Source organism: Canis lupus, chromosome 15, assembly GCF_011100685.1.
Source record: "Canis lupus familiaris isolate Mischka breed German Shepherd chromosome 15, alternate assembly UU_Cfam_GSD_1.0, whole genome shotgun sequence".
NCBI classification, from domain to species: domain Eukaryota; kingdom Metazoa; phylum Chordata; class Mammalia; order Carnivora; family Canidae; genus Canis; species Canis lupus.
The window spans coordinates 49,767,067-49,786,797 of record NC_049236.1 but is presented as its reverse complement, the minus strand read 5'-3'; the positions used below and the strand labels follow the sequence as shown (position 1 = coordinate 49,786,797).

At 39.6% G+C, this 19,731-nt stretch overlaps 1 protein-coding gene across 8 annotated transcripts in view; it reads right to left on the bottom strand.

The window, feature by feature from the left end:
- FAM160A1 (family with sequence similarity 160 member A1) overlaps positions 1-19,731 on the bottom strand; it is a 232,600-nt gene that overhangs the window by 176,863 nt on the left and 36,006 nt on the right. For 5 of the 8 annotated variants that reach the window (XM_038559018.1, XM_038559023.1, XM_038559024.1 and 2 more), the window contains exon 2: positions 15,822-15,945. The exons of 2 other annotated variants lie outside the window; for them this stretch is intronic. The gene's annotated coding sequence lies outside the window, so the exon portion shown is untranslated. Of the gene's footprint in view, positions 1-14,249; positions 14,302-15,821; positions 15,946-19,731 lie in introns of those variants that run through there. One more of the 8 variants, XM_038559022.1, reaches the window with a different exon arrangement.

Sequence of the window (19,731 nt, the reverse complement as noted above, 5' to 3'; positions counted from 1 at the left end):
TAAAATCACACAAGTATTTCCTAACCCTACATATGTCCAGAGTCCCTAACTGTCCAGATAGGTGAATACACAACCTCAAAATACTCAAGTTACACATGGTTTCTGGGTCAGGTGACTGGCAGGCTATTGAAACTCATTTACCTTCTTTATGTTGATGCAAATAGACTCTGTAATACTAGGCTCCACTGTGGGAAGCACAGATTCAGAGTGCTGGGCTTATTATTGTTATTATTATTATTATTATTATTATTATTATTATTATTAGAATCTGAGGTAAAAGGAAATTCAGGGAAATCCAGATGCCTGCCTATCTGCAAGTACTTCAATGTCTTCTGCTTCTTCCAAGAAATGTAAAGTCCACCTATTTGGAACATGGCCCAGAGCTCCTGAACCTGTCACCTGCCCCTCATCTCCTCTACATTGCACTCATTGAGTCCCCTTAGGTCAAGACACTGAAAAATCTCATTTAAGGTGATTTTCTGTATCATACTCTGACTTTGAAAAATGAAGTCTACGCCAGCCAGCATCTGAGGCAATTAGGTAATATCATGCCCACTGTCTCTGTCCAACAAAATAAGATCCTAGAGCAAAAATGCAATATGGCAACAGGCCAAAGGAGGAAAATGAAAAGCTCAATAGAAAGATGCAGAGGGCAAAGATACTACTATTAATTACCAAGTCTAAACCCCTACTACCGACATCAGTGACTTGGAAGAATGAAGAACTTTCCATGATCAGCTCTCACTAGACAAACTACAAGAATGCTAGGCATTCTTCTCTGTATTCTCTTCTCTGTATTCTCACCGCTGTTCAACAAATCACAGATGTATAAACCCTAAAATCAATAGGAATGTTAAATAACAAAAGGGTCTAAATGACATTAATATGCATATTTGTGATAGAAATATGGAGTCATTTGCTCAAAGTGAAAGTCTAAATGACATTAATATGCATATTCCTGATAGAAATAAGGAGTCACCTACTGAAAGTTAATTGTCATAATCAAACCTCTAACTTTGATAGAACGAACCACCACGTCACTCGCTAAAGCCTTTTATACCCACCTGATGCCAGGGAACTGAAATTACGGACATCTTGATGTCCTTTGCAGTGACCCTACTGAAGTGAAAGAGTAATTAAAGTTAGAACAAGAATCTTTACAAGAAGTTTTCAAAGCACAAATATTCCTTTTCAAAAAATGCTCTGGCCCTAAGCCCTCAGTACAGACACCTTTTACATGCCAGCCTGCCTTAACACACTGAATCTCATTACCGACTGAATCACAGACACACTGCTCTTACAAAATAGAAGTAAATTAAATATCCACATACACAGCTTTCTTTTCTACACTATTAGACAAAAAGCACAAGTAGAATAAGTGAGGCTCTGGCCTCTAGCTTAAACACAAATGGAATTACCCTACCACAAATTACTTAAAAATGCAAAGCACAATCTCTCAAGTTAATTTGTCACTTGGAGAAATCACTGTGCTTTTAAGATGAGAATTCATTTATGAGAAGCTCTTAGCATAGTTTTCCCCTTAACCTTCTCAATTTATCTTACATTTGCTACTCTTCCGCAGCAAACTTTTATGTGCAATTTTAAGGCTGTGTAATATAAGTTACAAGGTCACTAGTCTTTGAAAACCAGAGAACAATCTAATGAAAAGGAGGTGATGTTACCAGCTGCCAATAACTTGCCCTCTCCTGACCCAACATGCTAAAAAGATGAGATCAGGTGGGATTTTCTATGATCTTTATGAAGGAAGAAAAGAAGAGGGGCTGGGGCCAGCTTATATTTGACTGTGAAGTGGGGAGATGAGATCTATAAAAAAAATTTTTTAAATAAGGAACAGCAAAAAAGAAATCCACAATTTTAACATGATTCATTTTCTTTAGAGAAAGAATAATGATTCTAGGTACACTTAAACAATAAGTCTTTCATCCACAATGAGCTTTTGAGACTAGTCTAGGCATCATCCAAGCCTATTCAGAAGTAACCAGAGCAGGAGCCAGTGGGTGTGCCCAATGTCTGGAGACAACGGGTAAACCTAGTGATAATTTCACGCTTTTCTCTAAGCCTTAGGGTCATCAACTATAAACAGGGATAACATCTTCCTGTTCTAGGGACTCCTGGGGGCTTAGTCAGTTAAGCATCTGCCTTCAACTCAGGTCATGATCCCGGGGTTCTGGGATCGAGTCCCAAATCAGGCTCCCTGCTCAGCAGGAAGTCTGCTTCTCCCTCTACTCCTCCCCTCTACTCATGCTCGCTATCTCTCTCTTTCTCTCTCTCAAATAAACAAAAAAAAATTTTTTTTTAATCTTTCTATTCTATATACCTCACAGGATCAACTTTTTAAAGAAACTATACCTGCTACTACTGAATTAGCATGTTACTGATTACAACAAGTGTGCACCCTGCCTCCTGCCCAGAAATGGAAAAGAACCAGTCTTACTCCACTGAATTAACATTAACACTTGAGGAGACCACAAGGCAGGCTACACTAGGATTGCCAATCCCCCTGAGACTTTGTCTACCTCAAATGGCTACACATCTTGTGAAGACTTCTTACAACTACCATCCCAAAGCAGCTAAAGTAATAGTTTATCAGCATTGGGGAATGGAGGAGAGGCTGTGGGGAAGAACATAGATCCTTTCCAGAATCTGATGAAAGCTACAGACTCTCTACCCACCAAAAATCATATCCATACATATAAGCAAGTCATATTTTTCTGATATGAGGCATGGTTCTTGGATTTTACGTTAGGAATCCCCAACTATGGGCTGTTGAATGACTGCCAAGTCAATCAGAGAGACACAAGAGAAAAGGAACAGATTTGCAATGCTAAGGCACATAAGATGATCATGGTTATGTAAGTGTTGCATTGGGAATCCTTCAACAGACCCTCACTGGAGACATGAAGCTAAAATGCCTGAATGATCACAGCTATATCCAGATGAATGAGACCCTGATTGGTCCAGCAGAAGACCACTTCCTTTCATAAACAACCAGGTTTCCTAGTAACGCCTAAAACATAATGTTCATACACATCTAGTGGCTGCTTCAACTATTTCCATGTAAAAGTTACCTAACTGGAAGCCAGAGCTATGGTATTTGTTTTGAAGACAAAGTCACTGAGGACTTTGTAGAAGATGGAGAAAACATCAAATGTCCACAGCAAAGCAAGAAAGATCACTTTAGAAGGCAGGGGGACAGGAGAAACAGTGTTAAAATACCCCCATGCCATCCCAGGCACCATCACTGCTCCAAACGTAGTGGTTCTCAATCTTCACTCTTGGAGCAGAAACACCCAGAAAGCCTGTGAAATACCAGTTGCTGGGCCCCATCTTCAAAGTTTCTCATTCAGCAGGCCTGGGCAGAGGCCAAGAATTTCATTCTAACAAGTGATAGGGGCTGCTGCCACTAGCCCAGGGGACCAAACTTTGAGAATCACTGATCAACATGGTTGGAGCCTGTCCCACAGAAGACATCCCAACTTCTTTACCACATGAATAGTCTCATCCATAGGTCATACTTGTCATCAAATAGAAAAACCAGTACTGCTCCTTCACTCAGGTCAGCTCTGGCCTGTGCTACCTAACAGGGCCCACCGGTTGGGCTGAACAACATCCAATAAACTTCTTGATAACTGGTGAGTATCTATAAGTAATTCACACTACTTCCTGCCGAGGAAGAACTTTGAGCCATTCTGTTTTAAAACTGTACCCTCAGGAAGCAATAAATGGCAAACTGGACGCTAGGAATATTTAAGACTTAGCCAAACACCCATTACCTCCAGAGCTGTGGTTTTCATATTGAGCTCCACAGAGGCCCAGATGCTATATTCATATACCTCAAGGGTTGGATAGGAAGGAAGTAGAGAAATCAAAGAAGCTTTTGGCCTCCCATTTGAGCCCCTCTCTGAACTTCAAGTTCAGTTTTTCTCTGATATACATACATAGTGGCATAAATTACATTTATTAGTGGTTCTGTCCCTTTGAGGTAAAGAAAAGTTTAAAGAATACTGGATTTCATGACCTCTAAGAGTCCCTCCATTTCTATAATTTTATTGAATACAACAATCAAAGGTTAATTGGCACATTATAAAAATAAAAATATAAAACTGGGCCATAAGGCTGACAAAAATACCAAAAGAAAAAAAAAAAAGAAAAAACTAGCATCAGAATGAGTGGGTTAGCAGTCAGATCACACTTGTGCCTGGTATGAAGGTCTGGAAGTCATACACAGGAGCTTCTAAATTTACTGAGAGCAGCAAATGAGCTTCCATAAATGGAATATGAAAAACAGACCAACTCCCGTGGTAATTATCTCTACTTAAACTTGCCCTGTCAAGCAGACACCTTGTAGAAACCAGGGTCTTTTCGGTTAAGTACCATGGTGATACCATGAGGCACAGAGCAAGATGCCACATACTCAGGATCGTTATCAACAAAGCCATGTACTAAACCAGCAAAGCTTTTCTTCGTGACACTTATTTGTAAGCTACTAGGCAAGTTATGCATAAAGCACCAGGATCATCACTGAGGCCACAAGTGGACCACAGCTGAAGAGACAGAAAGGGCACAAGTGGACGGGAGGATGATAGTTTGGGGGAGATGGACAACATTTCTTTTTATTACACTTTCACATGTGAGTCATCCATAATCCCAGTGTTCAAAATCACCTCTGAGGGGCAAATGAATAAGTGGAGCCATTCATTCCCAGGATGCCAAAGCTATCTCTAACGACAAGGGTGGCCTGTTGCAGAATGGGAGATATGAGTTCAGCATTAAAAAGAAAGATAATAGGATCTCAAACACATGCCATCATCCTACTTTCAACAAATTCCCCTTTGCTACCTTCTTTGGCTAGGGTAGCACCTTAGAAGTAGGAAGAAAGGGTTTGTCTCAATAGGTCAGTAACTTATAAACCAATTCCAACAGAAAATCTAAACCACTCAGTAAAACTCCTCTCTTCTAAACCAAGGCATCCAGAAATGTCCCCATTTATATCTGTTCTAGGGACCATGGTGGGGCAGCGGAGGGGAGGCAGCATCAGGCAGAGGAGCTGTGCGTTCCTGATTTCACTCAACAAAAATGTTTTCTGAGCTCCTCTGGCAATGATGAATATTACACAGTCCCAAATCCAAAGGAGCTCACAGGGACCTTGAAAGACCTACCCTCAGCCACCCAACACTGTAAAGTCATATCTAATTGCACAGAGAACTAGGTTAGAGTCCAAAGTCAAAGTAATTAAATTAAAATCAAAACTATCCTTGAAAATTCCCTGTAATTCCTCATAAAATACAATACGATGCTGTACAACCCTAAGTTCAAGATAACCAATTTTTCCCCGCCCTCTAGGAAAGACTATTACCTTTTCAGGTAAACTCCAAAGGAAGTACTCGGCCTGCATTTTACAGGCCATGTGGTTAAACCCAATTGCTCGCGCTCTCTCTCTCTCTCTCTCTCTCTCTGAGAGGAAATGAAATCTCCCTAAAACAGCAGGCTCCTGTCTCTCACATTCACTCTAGGACCTATATTCAATGTATTTCAATTGTTTCTTGACCGTTTTTTTTCTTTCAGCAAAGTGCATTAGTTTAATTCCCATGGGTAAAATATGCATATAATGACTTCGCTGTAATATCACTATCTTAATATTTACTCAAAGGCATGCCCCAAATGCCACCATTTCTTTGAGTCAACACACCGTGAATCCTCCCCTTGAATGCAAACATTATCCCTACACAAGAGAATGAATGTTTTTACCAAATGAGTTCCAGTTATTTGGAGAGACCAGAGATACCAGAGTGAACAGGTAAATGTTGGTAAGTGAAAAGAAAATCAAGAAAGACCCAGAAGATGTTCAACAAATTGGGCCTGTCAGGGAACAATGTGAACCCATGGTATACCCCAAGAAGAGGACTGGAGGAAGCAAGAGAAGACTATAACATATATCCAAAGTTCTTCACAGTAAGTCCTACTCTCATACACTACAGAGAAATCCCATTCCCAAAGTCCTCCAGATGAGAAATGTTTCAAGAAAAAAAGATGGGTCTGTGAGGCTACTCTGATTTGACCCAACTAGACTACCCAGTCCATTACATGGTCTCAACTGCTCATGCCTTCCAGGTCACACCAACTCATATGGCTCCAAACATAGCCCTGGAGACTACTACAGTCCCCCACATCTTTTTCCATTTCTGTTGTCCTCCCATCATGGGAAGAATGGGTGCCACAGCAACCACCCTTCAGACTCTTCTGGGAAGCATCAACAAAGCCTGACAACTGCTGGCAAAGCTGGCTCTCTCCGATTCTCATAGGCACGGGTATATCTTATTCCAGGCAACAACAAGTGGTTTCTCAGAAAACAAAGCACTCTCTGCCAGCCTCTTCACCTCACCTTTTATTGTAGCCTCTCTTCTCTGTCCTACTGTAGATTCTGCTACTGCTGCCCCTCAGCAGACTCCCTCTGTGACTAATCTCCCTCTCCTTCATCATATTATTTTCAGCTCACCACATCCCTCTCTCTTGTCCCCTTCAGATTCCACCTCACCTTCATGTTTACTGTCAACCTTCCCATCCTCCGATACTCAGCCTCTGGTTCCCTGGAATAATGCAATGAAATGCAAAATGCAAAAATGCCACCCCCAAAAAACCCATATATACTAGTCCCATAAACACCGTGTACATTTTCATGCAACTACACAATTCAAACCCTGCCCCATTCTTCTGGACACAAATATGCTTCAGCAACCTGCCACTCCTCCGTGACAGCCTGAAATCATGCCTCTCAGCATTTTCCTCCTGTGGTAAACTTCTGATCTGCTCAGAACTTTTACTTGACCTCGGCCCACACTTATCACCATCTTAAATTCTTCAGCTGATTTTGGAAATGAGAAATTTTAAGCAGGCAATTAAAAAAGACTAGTAAACCTGCTCTTGACAGGACTAGACTTAACTCTAATGAGATAAAATGACAAGCACATGGCTTGCTGCCAAGGCATCATGAACAGTTTAAGAATTAGATTCAAAATAGCTGATACAATCTGAAAGGCAGAGCGACCTTTTACACATTTTATCTTTTGCTTGGTTTGCACTGTGTGCAAGGTATGAAACTCAAAATATTAAGATACCAGTTTAGGAAGAGACCTTCAATTCAAGATTTACAAAGAGGTGTTGGAGCAGATTACTAGAGCATTAGACTTACTGACTACATGCAACTATTTTTATCTGCAGTGAATATGAAATACATAACACACCATTTTCCTAAACTTTATGCACTAAATATATTTTTTTTTGTCTTGAGGACAAAATGATCATTCCTTTGCTAAAATGCTTACACCTCTCTCACATAGATATTTAAACCTAATAATCAGAAGAGTAACAGGATACCTATAAAAAACTATGTCATTTAAATGTAATACATTAAGAGGCACCTAGGTGGCAGTCAGTTGAATGTCTAACTCTTGGTTTCAGCTCGAGTTGTGATTGAAAAGTCATGAAATTGAGCCCTGTGCCAGGCAGGCTCTGCACTCAGCTTGGAGTCTGCTTGGTACTCTCTCTCCCTCTCCCTGCCACTCAAATACATAAATAAATAAATCTTTTTTTTTTCATTTTAATTTAACATAATACATTAAAATCTTTATACACATTTGAAAGAAACCGTGTCAGTATTCACATTTTCACATGTACCCTCAATCAAAAAGAAATGCTGTTTTCCGCTAAACATGCGTAATTTCAATAAAAAGGGTTTCCCATAGCAGAGAAAAAGTAAATTCTTAAAACATGAAAAATCCTAAGCATTCAAAACGCTTGAGATTCCCTTTATTTCACTTGCCCATAAAATTAAGAGCGTCTGTCCTATAATACAAAAAAATGAAAGAAACTGATTGTCCCATCATCTTCACTCTCACCCCACCATCGCCACCCTTAAAGCAACGGTTCTAGTCCTGGTAGCTCCACAAAAAGGGTCTTTAATACTTCAACCCCTCATCTGGTTTCTTGCTTCAGAAACTACTGCCGTAAACCTGACACTAGAGATACATAACGGAGATTAATGCAGTGTTACCTTGAACAAGCAATTAAACAAGGCTGAAAAGCAGCAAGTAAACCCCCAAACCGTTTGCTCTTTCGTGATAGGAAGCTGAAGATAATCTTGTTTACTGAACATAAATCACTTGCGATCTGGCCGCATTCTGAAATGATATTCCAGATGGAAACGCTGCAAAGGCAGAAGCTGCTTACATGAGTATTTTCGTCCAACTCTAAAAACAAACTGGACCAGTTTTTCTAGTTGCTTCTAGGAAAGCGATCACTTTAAACCAGGGACATGATTCAACAGAAGGGCTTCCCTAGACCCCTTCGGCTCTATTTCTGGTCCCACCCCTGCCCCCACCCTTCTTCTAGCAGTATTAGGTTTCTCCCAACTAAGGCTGCTTCCTCCTGCTTCAGTATCTATTTAAAAGTCTTCAGGCTGCAGAAGGCAAACTCCATTGATCAATCTTACCTTCTCACAGATTTTTGTGGTATATTCACATTTTGGGGGAAATAAAGTCAAGACACAGTCCTTTCATTTGTGTGTGTATATATATAATTTTTTAACTCTCTTTAAGGCTCTGTTGATCCAGACAGGCCTCTCACAGAGGCTGCTGTGTTTGCTAGGGTTCGTGTTCACATGCTGCCGGTTAGGAATAGCTTGGCTTTACTTTTCATTTCCTTGAGTTAAAGTCACTTAGACAGAGAGGCTTTGAGAGCTACAATGTGCAACCAGTCAGTGACTTGTTTGTTTAAAGGTGCTATGTTCACAGCCGAATATTTTGATCGTGCTGGTTAATTCAGCAACCAAAGGTTTGTCAGGAGACCTTCTTTATTACTCTCTTGCTACTAAATATCACAGGAAATGCCAGTGATCCTGATACAGATCCGCTATGCCCCAGAAATGCCACTCTGAGGCACAAGTGGGGCCCTGCTGAGATAACCAAACAGGACACCTGGCAGCTGAGTCTGTCCCCCACCCCCCTCACCCCCATTCCCCTACCCAATGCTGGGGGGTGGTGGGGAGGACCTCATTTGGTTTTAAAGTACACTGTAACCTGAAGCCCTGAATTAAATCTCAGACCCCATACATTTTAGTTCTTTATTCTACAGCTCATACACAGTTAAACCCAACAGTACAAAACATCCCAGTGGACCTTACTCACATCTGCCAAAACCTACATTACAAGCTCCTACCAAACTTCCATTTGGTCTGATTTTCCACTCCTATATGCTGCACTCATTCCAACCCCACACCCATCTTCTGCACCTCACAGGAACTATTACTTTATCCCCCAGGCAAGGTAATCAACTCCCCAGGCACCTAGTGAAGACTCTTCTAGTACCTGTCCACACCGCAGCAGACCTGATACAGCTTTTGCGTTTTCTTCTAGGACCAAAACCACCACCCCTTTCTCCCAGGCCTGCCACTTTCCTCCAAGGCCACAAAGCAAGCCGGAAGCTTAACTTTGGGTAGCTTCACCACTGACAATTTTCTTCCCACTCAATGTAATTCAAAGTTCTGAGGCCTAAAACCAAAGAATCACAAAGCCTGAGATCCAGAGCTACACAAACCTGGCTTTGCCTCTGCTCCTTACCATCTCTGTGACATGGACAAATAACCTCTAGTTTCAATTTTATCTCTAAGATGGGGAATAATAAGAGCATTTCCCTTTATGGTGAAGACAGAATGATATAATGCCTGGCACAGAGTAAGCTCTCAAGAAATGTTAGCTATGTTTATCATTATATTAGTACCCAATTATTGTTATTACTACAGGGACAAATGGCATAAACTGGTAGCCTTCAGACCAAATTTGAACTTTGTGAACTGGCTGTCACAATATATTTTGCTTGGTTTATTTATTACCTTTGGAGGGGTAAGCATTCTCCAGCCGGTCACAGTCCTCATCACTTGCCCTTAAAATCTTATATTGTCATTATAGTACCTGTCTGGTCCCTAAGTTTGTGATACTCATCTCTCTCTTTCCAAACTAAAGGCCTCAGAGGTACATGGGAATTTTTTTTTAAACAAAAACATCACAGAATTAGGGTAGCTAGACATTATTCTAAAAACAATGCCCTTTTAAAAACCAGAGCAAGGAGTCACCAATTTCCAAAAAGGTTAAGACCTATCAGTCAAAAGGCACATAGGTGACAGGTGGGGAAAAAGGAATAAATTCTATTTTGTAGTTTTATGGTCAGTAACAACTTCCAAAACATGGAGAATTTGTGAGGTTCTTCTAAAACACAGAATCCCACTGTTAGCTTTGCTGGTCTGGAACAAAATGGACAGAGCAAACATAATACCAGCAGATCAGAAAACATACATCAAAAGCCAGGCTCTTCCCAAAGTGCAGAAAGCCATTACCCAGGCAATTTCTTGTTCCAAATGCACTTGTCAGAGGTCAAGGTCTTAAATTCACCCATAGCTTTGTACATATCAAAAAGTTAAGTTGCCTGACATTTAATATTTTTTCTTTTCTTGTTAACTTAGCCCATAAAGATTTTCCAGTAATGATAAAAAGATACAAGTAACATCTACCTTAATAACATACATCATTTCAGAGAAAAAAATACACTGTACAAGGTACAAAAAAATTAAACTCTGTAAGACTCTAAAGATATGAGAGAATGGTATAAAATTAAATAACCATAATTCTTTTTATTTTTAAAAAAGTCTCTCTCTCCTATCATTCCCGAGAGGCTATCCATTGAATACATTCTCTTTAAAACAAGATCGTTTGCTTCAAAATACAGTTGACTCTTGAACGAGATGAGATGGGTTTGAACTGCACAGGTCCACTTATACAGATTTCTTTATAGTTCTGTAAATGTACTTTCTCTTATGGATTTCTTAATAACATTTTCTTATCTCTAGCTTATTCGATTATAAGACCACAGTATATAATACACATAACATACAAAATGTGTATTAATCAACTGTTTATGTTATTGATAAGGTTTCTGGCCAACAGCCCACTATTACTAGTAAAGTTCTAGGGGAGTCAAAAGTTATACACAGATTCTTGACTGGGCAGAGGGCTGGCACTCCCTAACCTCCAGACTGTTCAACTCTAAAATGAAAACAAACGGGCTTCTTTCAAGGTTTGCAAAACTTTTCAAAATAACTACAAAATAAAAGGTAGACAAGGTCAAAATGACCATCACCAAAACAAACACAATGATCTTATATGAATCCAACTCATATTTATTCGTTATGGAATGTGCACACCCTCTGGTCTGAGAATCCAAAGTAAATATAATTAAAGTAATTTACACAGAAAGAAAAAAGGAGGGCATGCTCCACAATGTTAACAGTGATTATTTCCAGAGGAATGGATTACACAGGGTGTTTTCTTCCTTGTGTATGTGTGTGTTTTCCAAGACTTCTGCTCTATAAAAATATTATTTCTTTCATTATCAGATGAAAAGTATTTATTTATATATTTTAACAATACTACACCTGACTACTACAGAGGATCAGGGTATATCTTTTAAGGGGCCGCATGCCTTAAGGAGTCAAAAGTCAGTGTGCAGGAAGCAGCTCTCCACCAGGTAGTCTTTTGCTTTGCCTTCATTACCTCTTCCGAGAAGTTTAATGACCACCTCTCCTCCCCAGAGTTCCATAGCACTGACCTCTATACCACACAAAGCTCGGGACCTTTCTGCTGCCAGCTGGATGCATTCTCTAGTCCTCAACACTTCTAGCTTATACTCCAGGCTACCTTCAGTCGGAACTACATTTTCCATTTGTTTCATAGACTTCTACTGAGTTGGGCATGGCCCTCTTGACACAGCAGACTTCTGATATCTATTTGTTAAACATAAGTGAAATTACTCATCAGCCAATTAATTAACAGAAGGGTAAACCTAGCCTCCTGCTTCTTTGCCTTTAGAAGCAGCACTGTCTCATGTGTAACAATGAAGACTGAGATGTGGTCCCAGCGACCAAGATCAGGGCTACTGAGGTGAAGGCTTTCAGAAAAGCCACAAAGCCCAAGAGGAAGATGCAGCTTCCCCCTGAGTCAGCCCTGGACTCCCAAAGTAAGAGAACAGACCTGGGGGTGCCACATCCCAAGAGAGCAATGAAATCCCCGCCAGCTCCTGTATCAGCCTAGGGAGTCAGGTGATGTTAGCTGCGGACTCCTAGTCCAGCTTTACTAATCCATACAGAATTCCGTCAGCAAACAGCAAGAGGCAAGAGCAGCTGATCCCTTCTGGGGGATGACCTACCCACCTCCCACGACAGCGGTGGAGATCTCAGTTGACAAAGGCTGTGAGGCACTAGCAGAGGCTTCAGGGTTCTTAGACAAAGCAGCGTTATTACAGTGACGCTGAAGACTGGCTGATCATAGAGGCAACGTCCTTATGCTCCTTGGCTTCAATAGCTTTAATTATATTTACTGTGAATTCTCAAACTGGTGGGTGTACAAATGTGCAAGGAAAAATAGGAGTGTGCGCGTAAAATTAATCCCACCAGGTGCTGGGAAGCTACTACTAATCATTAACACTGTGAATTTGGAATTGCTAAACTGAGCTGCTTCCGAGTCAAATTATCATCTATACAAACGAGTTGAGGATGTCAAGGGGAGGGATGAGTTGAGGATGGCAAGGGGAGGGATGGGATGGGAATTTGACCTCCCAGTGAGACTGGGTGGCTTCGTCTGTCCCAAACCACAGTAAAAGGATGATTCCTGTTTTGCCACGGTAAGCCACCAAGAATTGCATTGGGGTGAAGAAAAATAAACCCCACATCAAATGTTTCATTTTCACACACAAATTAAAGCTAAAGGGTGTGTTTATAAATATTCCTAATTCAATCTCTTTGACTTTAATCTTTCAGGCAGTTGCAATGAACATTTATGGTCAAACATCACTCTTCCATGATTTCAAAAATGCCTTTCAGGAAGCATCAGCGCATCTCTTGGGATTCTTGTGTCCTACGACCACCTCTGCTTGAGATTTCTGAGGTCTAATTTGCCTAACTCCACTTTCTTCACTGGAATGTAATTGTTAGGTATATGAGTGTTTTAAACAAACACAGCTGTAAACACTTAGGAAAAATGAAAATTTGCTAGGGTTTGGGGGGTGGGGAGAGTAACAAACTTACTACCCTTTTCAGTTTTGCAAAAGTGCTATTCCAGTCTTTGCAGTGAGAAATGCCTGCATTTTGCCATAGCTGGTCCCATATTCTACAAGCAGACCCCAAAGTTACCTACAGCAGCAGAGTTCTTGGCCCAAATAGAGCAAAAAATGGCTGCCAGTCTTACACACCCATAACTCCAAGATGATATGCCTGAATCTAGAGGCATAAAGAGGCCACATCAGAGCCTTGTGAGAATCAAAAATTTTTAATTAACCTAGTGATAATTAAAAGGTCATAGTTTATCACTACCTTCCTACCACAAAATCAAGAGGGCACTACATTATACCTGAAACTTGATACCCAGAAATACCATCTCTAAAAAACAAAAACAAACTAAAAACAAGTGTTGGCAAGGATGTGAAGAAATTGATACCTGTGCACTACTGGTGGGAATGTAAACTAGTACAGCTGCTATGAAAGCCAGTATGGTGCTTCCTTAAAAAATTAAGCATTAATTAATAGAATTACTACATGATACGGCAATCCTAAATCTAAATACATACCCAAAAGAACTGAAAGCAGGATCTTGAAGATATATCTGTACATCAATGTTCATAGCAGTATTATTCACAATAGCCAAAAGGTAGAAGCAACCCAAATGTCCATCAATGGATGAATCAATAAACAAAATGTGATGTGTGTATATAGATATGTACACACACACAGAGATATAGAGATATAGAGATAGAGATAGAGATGATATAGATATACACACACAATGGAATAGTCTGTCATTAAAAGGAAGGAAATTCTGGGATGCCCGGGTGGCTCAGCGGTTGAGCATCTGCCTTTGGCTCAGGGCATGATCCCTGGGTCCCAGGATCAATTCCCACATCAGGCTTCCTGCATGGAGCCTGCTTCTCCCTCTGCCTGTGTCTCTGCCTCTCTCTCTCTCTCTCTCTCTCTCTCTCTCTGTGCTCTCATGATAAATAAATAAAATCTTAAAAAAAAAAAAGGAAAGAAATTCTGACACATGCTACAACATGGATGAACCTTGTGATATTACGTGAAGTATAATAAATCAATCACAAAAGAAAACTAGGATTTCATGTATATGAGGTACCTGGAGCAGTCAAATTCACAGAGATAGAAAATTAGAATGGTGGTTGCTAGGTAATGGGAGAAAGACAGAATGGAGTACAGAGTTTCAGTTTTGCAAGACAACAAAGTTCTGGAATGAGTGACGGTGATGATTACACAACAACATGAATGAACTTAATGTCACTGAACTGCACATTTTTAAATGGCAAAAATGGTAAAATTTATATGTATTATAGTAGGGCTATATTATTATATTATTATTGCTAGGGCTACCATAACCAAGTTCTACAGACTAGGTGGCTTAAGCAACAGAAATTTATTTCCTCACAATTCTAGAAGCTAAAGTGTGAGATCAAAGTATCAGTAGGGTTGGGGCTCTCTGAGGCCTCTCTCCTTGGCTAGTCAATGGCCATCTTCTCTGTGTCCTCACATGGTTTTCCTTCAGCAACTGTCTGTATCTAAATTTCCTCTTCTTACCAGGACACCAGTCATACTAGAGTAGGGCCCATTCTAATGGTCTCATTTTAATTTAATAACCTCTTTAAAGGCCCCTGTCTCCAAATACAAGCCACATTCTGAGGTACTAGAGGTTAGGACTTTGACGTAAGAATTTGGGGAGACAGAATTTAGCCAATACATGTATATTTTACTACATTTAAAAATAATACTAAGATAAAATGTAATAGGCCTGGGGAAAAACACAGCCTGTGGGAAGGCCTTGAGGAAGAAAAAGGATGGTGATTCCAGGAAATGAAAGAAGGCCCATGAGCCTACAGCAGAGGGGAAGTGATAGTATCAACAGAAGACAAATGAAAAGACAATTCTTGAAAATTCATTTCAAAATTTACAAAAACTCAAAAAAAAAAAAAAAAAAGTAAACCTTCTTACAGGAACAGCCATGACAAAGAATAAGCAGCTTACCTAAGAAGAAGTAATGCTAGTTACCATGTATCAGTAATTCAAATTAACTTTTGAAAGACCTCTGCACTCAAAAATATATCCGTTCCTTCCCAGCATTATCTTTGTATTCTTATTAGAATCCTAAATTTTCCAAAAAGTTCTTTTTTCCAGCCTTGGGTTTTTTTTAATTAACATTATGGTGAAACACACATTAAGACGTACATGTTAACCATTTCATGAAGTTTTTATTTATAGAAATATCATCACTTATGAGAAAACGTCCCTTAAGCTAACCTCAGGGTACACTGTTAAATGGAGAGAAGACTGGGTAGTAATTAATGCTATCATTTTATATCAAGCCAACTTAATCTTCCATTAAATTTCATAAAATTTCTGAAATTTGTTAACTACAGGGTCAAGAAAAATACCAATGGTCTCACATTAAAGATCTGGATTGGTATTCATAACCCAAAACCCCTGCTGGCCGCGTGCTGGGCAGCCTGTGGTGTGACACCACTGAAACAGACCTGTCGGTCCCCAGCATCCTAATCATCGTCCTCCAACTGTCATAGTATGCACTCCAAAGAAAACGTCTGAGGCACTGAATGTCAGCCAAAACTTTTCCACAATAGAGGTAAATCAGGAGGAAACAAGGAAAAAAAGACTCCAAAATGTTTAAAGGGCCAAAACTTACTTCTCAATTTTGTCCAAGAGCAATCATGAACAGAAAGCGAGAGAGAATGTCACAATCATACAGGCAGAAAATCGACTACTGGACATGAGCACTTCCTCCTCCTCCTCCTGGCAATGGACTCTGCCTACCAAAAAAAAATAAATTCCATCACATATTATAGACATATATGCATATATACATGCACACACTTACATATCCAGGATATGGAAGAAACACCCACCAGTCAGTAAGAGAAGACTAACTGGAAAAACATGGCAAACTTCCATAGAAAAGAAAGCCAGAAAAATTAATAGCCATTTGAAGATATATCTTTAACCTCATTAATAATAAGGAAAATGAAAATTAAAGTCACAATAATGTAAATTATACAACATAAATTACACCTCAATTTCTAAAACATACAATAAGATGATCTCACACCTACCATACAGTCAAAAATTTTTAAAAATCTGATCACAGGTGTTGTTCAGCCACAGGCTACATCATACATTCTGATACAACCACTGGCAAATAGTCATCATCACCTAGTAAAATTAAACATGCATAATTTCTATGACCTGGCAATTCCACTCCTAGGTTTACACAATACTCTCCTATATATACAACAGGAACTATGTTCATACCAATCTTTCTCATGATTGCAAAAAGTTGAACATAAGTGTCCCTCAGAGATAGAAAAGATAATTAAATATGGTATATTCTTTTAAGATTTTATTTTTATCAGAAAGACAACATACAAGCAGAGGGAGGGGAGGGGGAGGAGGGGGGGGAGAGAGAGAGAGAATCTCAAGCTGACTCTCCACTAAGCACAGAGCCCAGGGCTCAAGATCATGACCTGAGCTAACCAATAGTCAGACACTTAACCAACTGAGCTAGCTACCCAGGTGCCCCAATATGGTGTATTCTTATGATGCAATTCTATACAGCAGTAAATAAAATATAGCTTCATGAATAAACATGGATAAGTCTCAAAAACAGAATCTTGAATAAAGCGACAAAGTACAGAAGAATACATGTTATAAGATTTCATTTCTACAAAGAAAAGGAGCTAAAATTAAACAATATATTGTTTGAGATAAATACACATAAGGCACATCCTTTTTTTTAAGAAAAAAAAAAGGCAATGACTAAAAATTAAAGGATAATGGTTACCACAGGAGGTAGAGGGAATGAAGAAGACACAATCAAGGAAGGACACATAAGAGTTTCATAAGTACCAAAAATATAATATTTAAAGCTATCTAGTAGGCACCAGTTCTAGTAGTTCACTCTATTATTTTTTTTAAATTATACATACACTGATATATTCTCTTGTATATGTATGTACATATGTATATCTCTCACTTCAAAAAGTAAAATAAAAGCCAAAAGCCAAATGCTATTTCTTTTTAATAAACAACCTGGCAAGGCTTCAGTTTCAAAATGGTTGATGGCCTGGTTGCCCTTCCTGAATTCCTAATGAAGTGAAAGCTTCAAAAAACAAAACGGAAGAATTCTAAGAGATTAAAAAAGGTTTGCTGGAAAAGAACTTCAAATGGACAAGAGACTACAACAAATTCTAGGAAACAGGAAATGGGAACATGCCGACAGATGGAGCATGAGGGGAAAGCAGCTACTCAAGGGCCACCAAGGAGACAATCTGCTCCACAGAATCCCGAGGAGACTCTGGGCTCAGAGACAACAAGTATCACAGAGTGAGGAGGATGACACAGAGCAGGAAATACAGGGATGACGCGATGACAGTTCCCACTGCCACACCAGCTCCCTCACCCTCTCACAGAGTCTCCAGGTAGCTTGGCCAAGTATAATGACAGACAAAACATCTGGGGTTCATCTCTAAAGGAAATGAACCAGTTTTGACAGTAGGGAGTGAGAGATGCTTTCATGAAGGCTTCTGACATGAATTTTGGTCCTCAGAGTAAATCCTCCTCATTAGGGCATTTTTGGAAGAAGCAAAGCTGCCAGGTGACCACTCAGCCCCCGCCTCTCAACTCTATTTGGAATTGCCGCTTAGAGGAACCATACAGCTTGGGGTAAGAAAACTACATACGGATATTTTTTAAATAGTAGAGCAAACTCTCCCAGTCTCTCATTCTTTATTATGAAAAGGCGACCAAGCCTACAAGGAAAATTGGTAACATTAGGGAGAAAAAAGCCGGGATGAAACAGTTAATTCAGGAAAACAAAAGAGCACTTTAAAGGGAAATCACTCGAATTCAATTCAAAGATTCCAACAAGATACTACAACCATTAAATAAGAATGGCACACAATAATAATAAAATGATTAAAGAATCATGAAGAACTTTCTTTTAAGATTTTATTTATTTATTAGAGAGAGACGTGTGAGTGGGCAGAGGGCAAGGGAGAGAGAGAATCTCAAGCAGACTCTCCACTGAGTGTGGAGCCCCCTACATGGGGCTCAGTCTCAGGACCCTGAGATCATGACCAGAGCAGAAACCAAGAGTCAGACATTAGGCCCACTGAGCCAACCAGGTGGCCCTAATGAAATACTTTTTAAATAATCTTGATAATATGATTACCAAAATAAAAATTCAGTGAAAGTAATGTAAGATAAAAATGAGGAAATCTTTCAAAATGTGTAATGAAAGACAACAGAAAATAGAAAAGAACAGATCACAAACAAAGAACCAATGCAGGAGATACAATATCCAACCAGATCTTCCCTGACCCTAACCTTGACTGGTCAGTGAGCCCAGCATAGATACCTGATCCAGGAGAAATAGATCCATCTGTTGAAATAACCCAGTCAAATTGTCCCTTTCAAGAATCTGACTTATGAAAAATACAGGCTGTAACATGAGCCTAAAACCAAAGGTCACATCAGTGCTAATAGGTATAAACATATTGGCCCATGTAAGAGAAAAGGGAATAGAGAGGTAGAGAAAGACAGAACAACGGAGGAGGCAATGTGCCCCTGATTCTTGACTTTTTATCCCATGCTTTAGTCCCTAATGGATCCCCTGATATCACTAAGATCAGCTGTTAAATCCCACATTTTGAGGTTTTTAAAATTTTTATTTAAGTTAACTGAGCAGGCTGCTATTCTCTGCAACCAATAAAACTCTGAGTAAAACAGTAGGTATCTATTGGAACTGCACAGTAACCAAGAGATACCACATTATGTCTGTCTTTCTCTTCACTGATCATCTGTGCAGAACACAATATTGGCTCCCACTGCCTGTCATTCTGTCAGCATCCTGCACAAATGTGAGCTGGGTGGTGCTGTTGAACATCATTAAGATTATATGTGATCAGATACTCCCAATAATTAAAATGTCAAAATCCAAGAGTAAACATATAGTGTATTCAATGAAAACTCAAAACTGTGAACAATTGAGAAAAGGAAGAGAATATTAACTTGCCTTACAATATGGAACAAGAGAACAAATGGCTCCAGATTTGGAAAGAAAATGAACAAATTAATGTCTTTTGTATCCTCACAGAGTTTTTCAATCAGCCTGAAAAATTAGAAAGCCATGTAAAATTTCTCTTTTGATGACATGAATAAAGCCTGATTTACTTAGAAAGGGCAAGGAATGCCATTGTCTAGACTAATCTGCACTGAACAAGGAAAGAATATTCTTTGAAGTTCAGAAAATGGAATGGAACCCTTTTGCATATTTGGAAGGTAGTTTCATGCATTCCCTAGATAATCAGAGTCAAACCACAGCATAAGAATCTCAAGCCAACGTCTAAGACCCTGAAAAATGAATACTATGCAACTGAGCAGGGGCAGGATAACCACAGGTGAAGGTGAAAGTTGGAGTGTGACTGCTCACATGATAAGCAGCCACCACGTCTTGTCTTTCCCAGACTTTCTGATGTCAGAAACCAGTAAAATTACATATATACACATATACAGATTCAGACACACATACACAGAGACCC